At 36.1% G+C, this 12,255-nt stretch overlaps 1 protein-coding gene across 1 annotated transcript in view; it reads right to left on the reverse strand.

The window, feature by feature from the left end:
• The window catches only part of USH2A (usherin), an 801,829-nt gene that overhangs the window by 744,318 nt on the left and 45,256 nt on the right, over window positions 1-12,255 (reverse strand). The window lies entirely within an intron of this gene.

Below are 12,255 nucleotides of genomic sequence, written 5' to 3' on the forward strand. Positions count from 1 at the left end.
TTTCCCAATGTAGGGTAACAAAAAATTGCCAAATATATTCTAGACTAATCAATCAAGCAAGTAGTCTAATAACTGCACATATTAGGGATTAGCAATTTTTTTCTGTAAATAGCTAGAGAATGTTTTTTTGTCTGCAAGTCAAATGATTTGGTACTGTGGGCCAAATGGTTACTGACACAACTGCCCAACTCTAATGCTGTAATGCAAAAGCATCCACAGACAATATATAAACAAATGAGCATGGCTGTGTCCAAATAAAACTTTGTTTATAAAAACAGGTGGCCAGACAATTTGACCCATAGGTTGTAGTTTGATAACTCTTGGATTACATGATTAAAAAGCTATGGGATTTTTGTTTATGTGACAGGAGCCCAGAATAGCCAATGCTATCAAATTTTTATGGAAAACTCCCATGGATACCTGCACAAAATTTTTAATTGCATACACTTCTAAATAAACTAATCAGCTGTTTGGATATCAACTTTATCTCTGCAAATAGTCTTTTTGTTCAAGTGCTTTTAGCTTAAATGCAAAAGGAATAATTGGTACTCTAGTTAGGAAGGAGCTGAAATGGCAAATAAAAGGCTCTGGAAAGGGGAGGGGTTGAGAGAGGGGAGGAGAGAGTGAGATTTAAGGTCATGCAATGGAAAGGTTGGATGTTAACATTTTAATTAAAATGATAGCAAAACATTCAACGGTGCTATTCTGCTATGGACTTTGAGTGGTAATGATGTGTCACTGTAGGTCCGGCAATTGTAACAAATATAACACCACTCTGGTGCAGGGCTTTAACAGAGTGGGAGGCTGTGGGTACGTGGGGGTACAGCGTGTTTGGGAGATCTGTGTAATTTCCACTCAATTTTGCTCTGAGCCTGAAACTGGTTATATTTTTAATGCTTTTATGTTAAAGAGACTTGCAATAATTAATGAAGATAAACATTTATTCTCAAACATCTTAAAATCATGTGAACTACTGCCTTAAAAATCTTTTTCAAAGTCCCCCCCCAAAAAACAAGCAAAACAAAACAAAACAAAAAAAACAGGAAGTTAATCCAATAATTACTTGGTAATATGGATTTTTTCAAAAAGTTACCCACAATGGCTTTTCTCCATTCTAACCACCCTCTTTCATTTAAACCATGTTCTTTCTTAAATCCATTGATTTAGTGTTGCATTTGATTTAATTTTAAAACAAAGCTTTAATATACCTCAAGTCATATACCAAGTCCTCAAGGGCCTGGATATATTCCGCTTTGTTGGGTAGTAGGGCTGCATTTTTTTTGCATCCCATTTTTTACAGCCTGTTACTGTCATTTGGTGTTTGACTGTTATCATTATAAAAGATACAGGCTTTTCTACTTTGTTATTTGTAGCATTATCTCATGTTTTACAACATCTTTTCACAACATGCAGGCACATGAAATATAACTAGTGAAAAGTTCTCGGTGGTATTAATGCATAAAAAAGAATGTGGTTCCATCTCTACTGTCTTTACCCAGCCAAAAGCTGATGAACAGCCAATTTTCCTTTATCACATTAGCACAGCCATGAGGGAAACACATTTGTTCTAGTCAGCTACACTAAAGATACTATTACCAATCTAACATATACATGTTTTATATCAGCAGTATTCTCAGAGCATGAGAGAGCCAACAATATATTAACACTAGCATGACAGTTTATTTAAGAAAAGAAAATTGTCTCTGTAGAGGGACAGAAGTTAGAAATGTATGGCTAAAGCTCAGTGTCACTGGTCTAATAAAGGTAATAATTCTTAGGCTTTCTTTATAGCAGGTAACACTCCTGTGACAGTTCTGTCATATCATTCAAATAAAAATGTTGTCTTTTACAAGTTTAAGTGCACCTTTATTTTGAGTCAGATAGAAAGCATGTTTTTGATTTTCTGTATTCACTGTATTATATCTGTTGTCAAGAGTTCGGGACCTTCTTTTTTATCAACTCATCACATATTTGCTTAGTAGAAGAATTCAGTGTCACTTGCAGTGAATTCCAGAAGGATATTTTCACTTTGTAGGTACTTAAATAATGATTAATGATGATCCCAAGCTACTCTCTTCCATTGACCCCTCCCCTACCAACCACCTTTCCATACATAAGATTAAATCTTCCTTGGTTTTTCTGCACCGTGTTTTGTGTTCCAAGATTCTCTAAACTATTTTACAATTCTGATCTGGGGCCCCATCACCCTGAAGCTGTAAATACTGAGGTGGATTTTTGCTATAGCTCATTCTGATGGTCCCCTTGACAGTTATTTAAGGGAATACATACAATGGAATTTCTGATTTGTGAAAAGAAGGCCTTCTGCTAAAATAAACTTTGCACCTATCTCATTCTCTAGCCCTGTGAGGATAAGAGGAGCTTGCGCATGTTTATTGGTGTGTCTTGAATGAATGAATTGACAAAAGCAGTAGCAGTTGTAGAAAAGCCTTTAAATCCCCTTCATAAGAGATCCAAAAACACTTCGGAAAGAAGATACAGAGAAGGTCATGCTCAAGTCTTCATTCTCTTCAGTTTCATATTTTATTTTAACCACTTTTTTGGTCACATTTGCATCCGTGTGATAGATTGTACTCATCCCTTTGAGTACAAGAGTACACTAGATTTTTTTTTAAGTAGAATTCTTGACACTATCCTCCCATTCTCATGCTTGATTAGTGAGAAGTATAATTCAAGAGCCTAGAAAGTTACACAATAGCTCAGTACCTACCAAGGGGAAAATAGAATCAAGTCCACCTAGACTAGAGTAATTTTCCACAATCACCTGTTCCACTGAAATGCCAGATCTTTGCTGCTATTTTACTCCTGCTGGCCATCAAAACTAAAAGAAACTGCTGACTCAGGCTGGGAAATAGACAGAGTACCTGTGCTGAATTTCTTACTGGACAAATGGCATTCCCATTGCCTACATTCTTCTAATTTAAACTGAATTCATAAAGCATCAACTCGGCACCCACAGTGGCCCTATGAGCTACACCAACAAGAGTTAAGTCATGACCCTTTCTCTCAAGGAGCTTGTATGTATGATAACAACAAAATACATTTTAATATACTAGATAGTGTTTGAATCACTATAAATGATGATGGTTGTTTCTAACTTAAATAGTGAATCTTAATGCAGTCTAGAAGGATTATCGTTTCCAAGGAGTTGCTTTGAGAAATTTTGTCTTAATTTGTTAATATGTGTGGTGTATAACATATTTTTGGACCTTCTCTGTGTGACTTGCTTTCCCAGAACCAACTTAGAAGCTTCCCAGGAAGAGCAGTTTTATTAATTTGGAGGGCCTCATTTAAAGCAAAACCATTTTATGCATTCAGAATAACACCTTTCTAATAGATTAACATTAAGTGATTTGACAACGTATCTTAAATTTAAATTTCCCCTTAAAAGATCATGATGGATGATACAAATATAAGGAACATCATTTTGAAAGCTAAGAAATTCAAACAAAAAAGAAAACCACTGTAATATGAATCAGAAGAGAAAACTTTATGGAGGAGAAAAGTCTTGGACTTTCTGAAATAGAAATTGCCCTGAAATAGAAATTTCTATTTCTAAGTGAAAGAAGGATTTGCATAAAAAGATTCCACTATTCCATCCATAATTTTTAAGCTAAAGTAAGGCAATGTATCCTGAAAACTCTATACGTTTATTTTAAAATATCACATGTATGTTGTATTCCCCTACCTACGAACACGTGGAATCCCCAAACATCCCATCCAATTGCTTACCATTCTAAACCTAAGGCCTTCTGAGTTTTTTCCTCACTCATCTCACCCAATTTATTTCTAACCTTCACCAACAGCCAACCTCCAATCTAATTGGTAAAGTCTCCTCACTGTCTGATGATCACACACCATTTAATCTCATAATGTGTTCAAGCTATTTCTATATAGGCACTTAACTAAATTTTTAGTATTTTTCAAAACACACATCTCAAGTCCTCTATTCTCCAATAATCCTTTGCCACCTACTTTGGCATTACAAAAGTAGTTAACATATATTACAAAGCTAGTATGGGCCGGGCACAGTGGTGGCTCACACTTCTAATCCTAGAACTTTGGGAGGGTGAGGCAGGCAGATCACGAGGTCAGGAGTTTGAGACCAGCCTAGCCAACATAGTGAAACCCCATCTCTACTAAAAAAAGAAAGAAAAAAAATACAAAAATTAGCCGGGTGTGGTGGCACACGCCTGTAGTCCCAGCTACTTGGGAGGCTGAGGCGGGAGAATCACTTGAACTCTTGAACCTGGGAGGCAGAGGTTGCAGTGAGCCAAGATGGCGCCATTGCACTCCAGCCTGGGTGACAGAGTGAGACTCTGCCAAAAAAAAAAAGTATGTCAGACATTGTGCTAAAATATTTATGCATATTCATTCTTTTTAATTTTACAATTACCCAAGGCAGGTTTACCTTTTTCTCCATTTTAAAGATAATTAAAAATAAACACAGAGGATTGAAAACAAAAATTTGACCAGGCACAATGGTGCGCGCCTGTAATCTCAGCACTTTGGGAGGCCAAGGTGGGCGGATCACTTCAGCTGAAAAGTTCTAGACCCACCTGGCCAACATGGCGAAACTCCGTCTCTACTAAAAATACAAAAAAATTAGCTGGCTGTGGTGGCCCATTCCTGTAATTACAGCTACTTGGGAGGCTGAGGCAGGATAATTGCTTGAACCAGGGAGGTGGAGTTTGCGAGGTGAGCCGGCATCGCGTCATGGCACTCCAGCTTGGGTGACAGAATGAGACTCTGTCCAAAAAAAAAAAAAAGAAAAAAAGAAAAAAAGAAAAGCTTGGTGCAGTAGCTCACGCCTGCATTCCTAGCAGTTTGGGAGGCAGAGGTGAGTGGATCGCAAGGTAGGTAAAGAGGTGAAGAGTTCAAAACCAGCCTGGCCAAGATGGTGAAACCCTATCTCTACTAAAAATACAAAAATTAGCTGGGTGTGGTAGCACGAGCCTGTAATCCGGGCTACTCAGGAGGCTGCAGCAGAGAATTGCTTAAACCCGGGAGGCGGAAGTTGTAGTGAGCCAAGATCGCGCCACTGCACTCCAGCTTGGGCAACAGAGCAAGCTCTGTCTCAAAAAAAAAAAAAAAAATTCAAGTTGCTATAGAAGGGTGACTGGTGGTTTCAGAGACAGTTTTAAATGGCTAATTTAATAAATAAGTTATAGCCAGTTAGGGCTTTGAAGTAACAGTCATTTAGTTTGTCAAATCCATCCATTTAGCATCTCTTCTATACCTCTACCCAGTAATGATTCAGGATTGGTGTCACCACCTCCCACAATAGGAAAGGTGACATCCCCTGTGTGCTATAACCACTTACTACGTGCCCCTCATTATGCTGAACATTTTCCCTGTATCATCCCACTGCCTTCCCAGATCGCTGCTTCACAATGGTGTTGTCCCCACATTACAAAGGAGGACACTCAGACTAAACTGTTCTAGTATTCTGCCTCTGCAGATTTTGGGAACGCCTTTCTCTTTGAACAACTGTTACTATTATATGTAATTATCATAAATGATTGAACCCAAAGGTATCTCCTTATAACTTCAGTTCACAAGCTCCAGTTCTAATTATTGAGACTACACCAAACAAATTTAATCCCTTTTCCACGTGAGAACTTACATAAACGTAAAGAAGGATGTCATTCCTCTCCTAAGTCGTCTTCAGGATAAATGTGTTTAGTTTCTGTGATGTTCTAAATATGACATAGTTTTTAGTGTCTCTCTTCTTAAAATGTGGCTCCAGAAATACTACAATCTCTAGATGTGGTCTGACCTGTCAAACTGTACAGGATTGTCACCTTAATACAATTCAAAATTGCAGGCTAGATTTTTGGCAATGACATCATGCAGCTAAAACTGATAAATTAAGTTGAGCTGACTATTAACTAAAATACTGTCTTTTTTTTTTCCTACTTACATCAACTGCTAACTCACATCTACTCCATGCTATACATATACAGTTGGCTTTGTGGACCCAAGGGTAGGCATTTATATTTATCTGTGTTATATTTCATCTTGTTAGATTCAGCCCATTGCTCCGAGCTGTCAAAATCTTTTTGGATGCTATGTCTGTCATGCAGTGCCTTTACCATCCCTCTAAGATTTATGTCATTTGCAAATTTGATGAGCATGCTTTACATGCTGGACAGAAGCTTAATAAACACCAACTGATTGATTGGCTAATTGATACCCCGAAAATGAAACCAACAACATGAACTACGTGATGTTACAACTCTAAGCAATAAAGAAAAGGCACCGTTTTCTAACAAAATGTGTCATACTGTGATTCTTCACATTACTTTTCAGAGTGGCCTTGTTTACTGACATGAATTTTTATATAATTATAAATGCTCCAGTTTATTAAATATTCTCTATTGAGTGATGTTTATACAAACAATATGAATAAGTACTTGAGGAAATTATTCAGGGATAGTTGCTCTGGCAGAAATTAACCAGGTGGGTGGCCCACAAATATTTGTAGTGTTTGGAATGTGTATGTGTGTCTGCTACTAGTTTGATTGATTGAATAACTGCTTAAATTTTATTTGTTTTGACTATGTTAAAGGTGCTATGGAAAAATGAATTCATACACAGGTATGCCCCTCGAAGATTTTTTCTTGGTTTTGTTTCTGTTTTGTATTTTCCACGAGCTCCTGGTGTTTTATTTCAACACTTTTTCCTCTGTCCACTTCTCTCCATTCCCACACATTCACACATCCCAAACCAATATATACACTCACTTTCATTTTTTCCTCTCTGAGTAACTCAGACAAGCCAAGCCAGGCTCTTGAAGCGATCTACAGAAAAAGCCTACGTGTATTACATTTGCGCCCTAGGTATGATTCTCTGGATTTGCTGTTCTCCCCTGATCTCTATTAAAGCTCTTCATATACTGCAACCTCCACCAAACAAGTCCTCATTTAATTGATCTCTAAAAATTTAACATAGGAATGCAAGTAGATTTTGTTTTGTTCTATCTTGACTGGATGTGAAACTCTCATGGCCTCTTCTTCCTACACATTTAAATTACTCTCTTCTCTCTTCTGCCAAAAAAAAAAAACTATTAATTTACACGTATACATGATGGAAAATCTGCCAACAGTCTGATTTATTGAATTCCTAAGGAATAGGGAGAGTTCCAGCCGGTTTTTTGTAGATACTGCTTAAAGATGTGTCATGCACAATTCTACATTTAAGAAAGCTTTTGGCACGTACTTGATCACAATATTAGACACTCTTAATTATTTCAATATATCATCGTGCCTTTTTCTGTTTTACTCATGGAGAACAGATGATTTCCAAAAGATTATCAAGTTAGCTGTAAAATACCTTAGAAAACTTTTTCAGTATGTTACATCCCAATGATCAAGAAGTTACTTGTTATAACTACCATGTCCTCTCCTTAAAAGTGAGTCAACCTCTTTTGTCTCCCATGTTTATAAAAAAAACTGCTCTTCATACTCTTACTAAAATCCAATCACTTGTTTGAAAATGGTCCTGTTGTTTGAATATTAAACAAGCACATTATGATATGCTAAGTGTGATGCTACCTATACTGCACATAAGGGGTATATAAAACACAGACCTTTTCTTCAAGGAATTTACAATCTGTAATAGAAATGGCATACAAAATACTTTCAATGAAAGGAGGCAATATAATAAATAAATATGAATAAAGTGCTTAGGAACAAAGATGAGAATATGAGAATATCTTGGAAGTCTCCTCCACCAAATATTTCCCTGTTACTCTTCTTCTCTCTATTGAGGTGTTCCTCAAATGAGTTGTTTGTACTTCCTCTGTCCATTTTCTCTTTTCCCATTCTATCTGTAATGCAGCTCAATCAGTAGTTTCTGTTTTTTATTACTTTAAAAAATAACTATCTCAAAGTTAGAGGAAAGTCACAAGAATAGTACAAAGAATTTTTTCTGACCCATTTGAGATTAAATTTTTGACCTAATGACCCATTCCCCCTGAATACTGCAACATGTATTTGCTACAAAAAGACATTCTTTTACATGAGCACGATGTAAACATCAGTTATTGGTACATCGCTACCATTTTATCTTTAAAGCCCATTCAAATTTTGTCAATGACCCCAAAAATGTCTTTTATAGAAAAAACACCTCCATCCCCGAATCACATGTTGCCTTTAGTTGTCATGACTCTAACGTTTCTTTTGATCTGAAAGAGTTCCTCAATCTTTCCTTGGCTTTTCTGATCTTAATACTGTTAAAGAGGACCGCCCAGTTATTTTGTAGATTGCCTCTCAATTTGGGTTTGTCTAATTTTTCCTCATGATTAAATTCAGGTGATACAGTGATCATATTATATCTTATCATGTCTTACATCATTTCTATTTGTTCCATTATTAATGATGTTAACTTTAATCATTTGCATTAATATATCTGCCAGGCTTCCACACTGTAAAAATACAATTTTCCCCTTTGCAATTAGCAAACATTTTGAGAGCAGATACTTTGAGACTGTATAAATATCCTATTGCTTATTAAAAATTCAATGTATGCATAGGCTTATTTTTATCTGTATAGACTCACGAGTCTCTATTTTACTCAGTGGGATATAATTAATTACTCTCAATATGTATTTCAGTGCTCAAGTTGTTCCAGATTTGGACAGTATAGACCCCATACAGCCGCATTCTGGGTCATATTGACATGTTCTAATAATTCTTTGAGTATCTTCTTACTTTATGACACAAGATGTTCTAGGCTCATTTTGTACTTCCCCACCACAGCCCTGGAATCAGCCATTTCTCCAAGGAATCCTGGTTCCTCTAAGAGATGAATGTTCTTTAGGAACAAAGATTCAATGCTAAGTAGATTCATGCTATTTCAGTGTTACTGCTCCCAGGCCCACTCTCTCCCCTCAGTGGATGGCTGTAGGGACTATGGATATATAGGGAATATGAATATAGATAGATACTACTAGATAGATAGATTAGATAGAATCACACACTTACTTCTATATTATTTCTATAAACCATTGACCCTTGAACAATATGGGGGTTAGGGCACCTACCACCTGTGCAGTAAAGTCACCACCTGCATTAGCCCCTAACAAGAGACTCAGTCTTATTTTTGGAGCTTTGAAACTAGGCATTGATTTCTCTTCTCTAGCTATGAAAGTCCTAGATGGCATCTTCTTCCAACAGAAGGCTTTTTCATACACATTGAAATTACGTTGTTTAGTGAGGCCACCTTCATCAGTGATCTTATCTAGATCTTCTGGATAACTTGCAACTTCTACAACAGCACTTACTCTTTCAACCTCGCACTTTTATGTTATGGAAACTACTTCTTTCCTTAAACCTTGTGAACCAATCTCTGCTAGCTTCCAACTTTTCTTCTGTAGCTTGCTCACTTCTCTCAGCCTTCACAGAATGCAATAGTTAGGGCCTTGTCTGGATTAGACTTTGGCTTAAGAGAATATTGTAGCTGGTCTGATCTTCAGACCACTCAAATTTTCTCCACATCAGCAATAAAGCTGTTTCAGTTTTTATCATTTTTGTGGTCATTGGAGTAGCACTTTAATTTTCCCTCAAGAAATTTTCCTTTGCATTCAACTTGACTGTTTGGCGCAAGAGGACTAGCTTTCAACCTGTCAACTTTCTACATGCCTTCCTCACTAAGCTTAATTATTTTTAGCTTTTGATTTCAAGTGAGAGAAATGTTACTCTTCCTTTCACTTGAACACTGAGAGGCCACTGTAGGGTTATTACTTGGTCTAATTTAATTTCAATATTGTTGTGTCTCAGGGAACGGGGAGGCCCAAGGAGAAGGAACGAGTCAGAAGAACATTCTGTCAGTGGAGAAGTCATAACACACACAACATTTATTGATTAACTTTGCCATATTATATTGGTGTGGTTCATGGCACCCCCCGAAATTATAATAACATCAAAAATCACTGATCACAGACCACCATAACAGCTATAATAATTGGAAGAAAGTTTACATTTTTGTGAGAATTGCCAAAATGTGAAGCATACACAAAACGAGCACATGCTGTTGGAAAAATAGCACTAATATATTACATGTTTGCCTGAAGCAAGGTTGCCATAAACCTTCAATTTGTAAAAAAATAAAATAAAAATAAAAATAAAACACATTGTCTGTGAAGCACAATGGAACAAAGTAAGCTCGCAACTAGCAACTACTGGACACTCATTTACTCTTTATCAAATGAATGAAGCTTCATCTAAACCAACTCGAAGGATTAATATGATTTTGCAAAGTATGAGAATATAGAGGGTAGTGAATAAGTTGTAGGAAAACAGAAAAAAAACAGGAAGGAATAAAATTTAAAATGATTAGGTTACTCCAAGCCTTCTATTGATCCTGATAAATCCCTAATAAATCCCTATTCTTTCAAATATTCCTTTCATAAAATGAATATTTAAATGTGTTAAATTTAAAATCTCCATTTTCACTTTTCCTCAAAATGTTTATAGTTTTTTAAAAATCTCTTAAATCACGGTAATACAGTTACATACCATTAGGTCAGATTATGCCTGAAGGAAAATAATTAAAATAGTGGACATTGGATTTCTGTTTATACTTCCAAGGAATAAGACAAAGTATTACAAGAGATGTGAACTCACTGCTGACCCCCAGTCAGAAGGGCCATCAATCAGGCCCTCAATATGTAGACAGATATATAGAAAATCATTTATGTGTACAGTTCAAAACTAAACTTCATGCCAGCACTCAACGGATGTCATAAAGATCCTCAACAGTAATTTATAAAATTTGTAGAAATAGTCCTGCCACATAAACAAAACAGGGGTGAATCCTCACTTACACTGTGCATGAGTTACATCTGCTAAAATCTTCAAGGGTAGAACATCCCATTATGTAATAAATAAATTATGTATTATTTTTATATTCTTAAAAGAAAGGCATGCTTTTCTGTAAGTACCTATGCTTCAGCCATTTTGTGTCTTCTTAGATTTTTTCAGCTCCAGTAGACAGTACTGAGCAAAATTTATTAAAAGTATGTCTCAAAAACTAAATGAAGAGCCATTTTAAACAAAAGGAAAAATGTGAATCTCTTTAAGCTCCTTCAGAGAACTGTATTATGAAATATGATTTGAATTGTTTTTTAAAAAAAATTCTAGAATTGAGAATAATACCTTTATTGTGGTCATTGTTTCAAGGTAGTCCTTTCTGATCAAAAGCTAGAGAGATAGTAATTGTCTAAGCAGTTTTTGCACAATCAGTCATGGAGAAGTGCACACATTTAATCTGTTTGCACCAAAAAAGAGCAGTAGAAAACAGTCATTAATTTAAAGTAAGAATATATATCATCCCTGAATACAAAAGTAGGTATTTACAGGTCAAATGCAGAATATTCAGTGAACAGTTTCCTTTCCTCCCTTCACAATCACAAAGATAAGATAGTGGCATTAATTTAGACAAAATAAGGCAATAGTTTTTGTTATCATCTGAAGAACTTCATACTGGTAATTACTCTTGAAAATAATATTCATTTTGTCTTTTTATCATTTATATTTATTCACTCCAATTCTAACATGTTTCTTCCCAAACCATGTTACCCCAGGTAAGCAGCAGGTGAAAGAAAGAGAAGGGGAGGGGAGAGGAGGGGAGGGGGGAAGAGAGAAGAAAGAGAAAGAAAAAGAAAGAGAGAGAGAAGGAGAGAAAGCAAAAAAGAAAGAAAGGGAAAGAAGAAAGAAAGAAAGAAAGAAAGAAAGAAAGAAAGAAAGAAAGAAAGAAAGAAAGAAAGAAAGAGAAAGAAGAAAGGAAGAGAGAAAGAAAAAGAAAAGAAAGAAAGAAAAAGAAAGAAAGGAAAGAAAGAAAGGAAGACAAAGAGAAAAAAGAAAGAGAAGGAGAGAGGAACAGGGGAGGGAGGGAAGGAGGGAGAGAAATTTGGTGGGGCTGTGTGCTTCGGGTAGTTCTGCCTTCGCAAAGCCTGGCTTAGCTTGCCTCAAAGGTGGACATGCCTCAGAAGGTGAAGTCCAGGAAAAAAATTTCTTGGTGGGAGAAACATTTGCATCCTGATTTTACTCCTTAAAAAGAAAAATAATGAGCCTAAACTATTTTCAGCGTATCTTTAGAAATAAATCAGTAACGAAGGTTGATATTAAATGGTGAAATATTTAAAAGGTAAAGGTGAGAATGACTAAAGTTATAGCATCTAATGTTTTTTAAAGTGTAATACTCATTTTCTGTCACATAATACTGTTCAGGATC

The sequence above is a fragment of the Symphalangus syndactylus genome, chromosome 19 (assembly GCF_028878055.3).
Source record: "Symphalangus syndactylus isolate Jambi chromosome 19, NHGRI_mSymSyn1-v2.1_pri, whole genome shotgun sequence".
NCBI classification, from domain to species: domain Eukaryota; kingdom Metazoa; phylum Chordata; class Mammalia; order Primates; family Hylobatidae; genus Symphalangus; species Symphalangus syndactylus.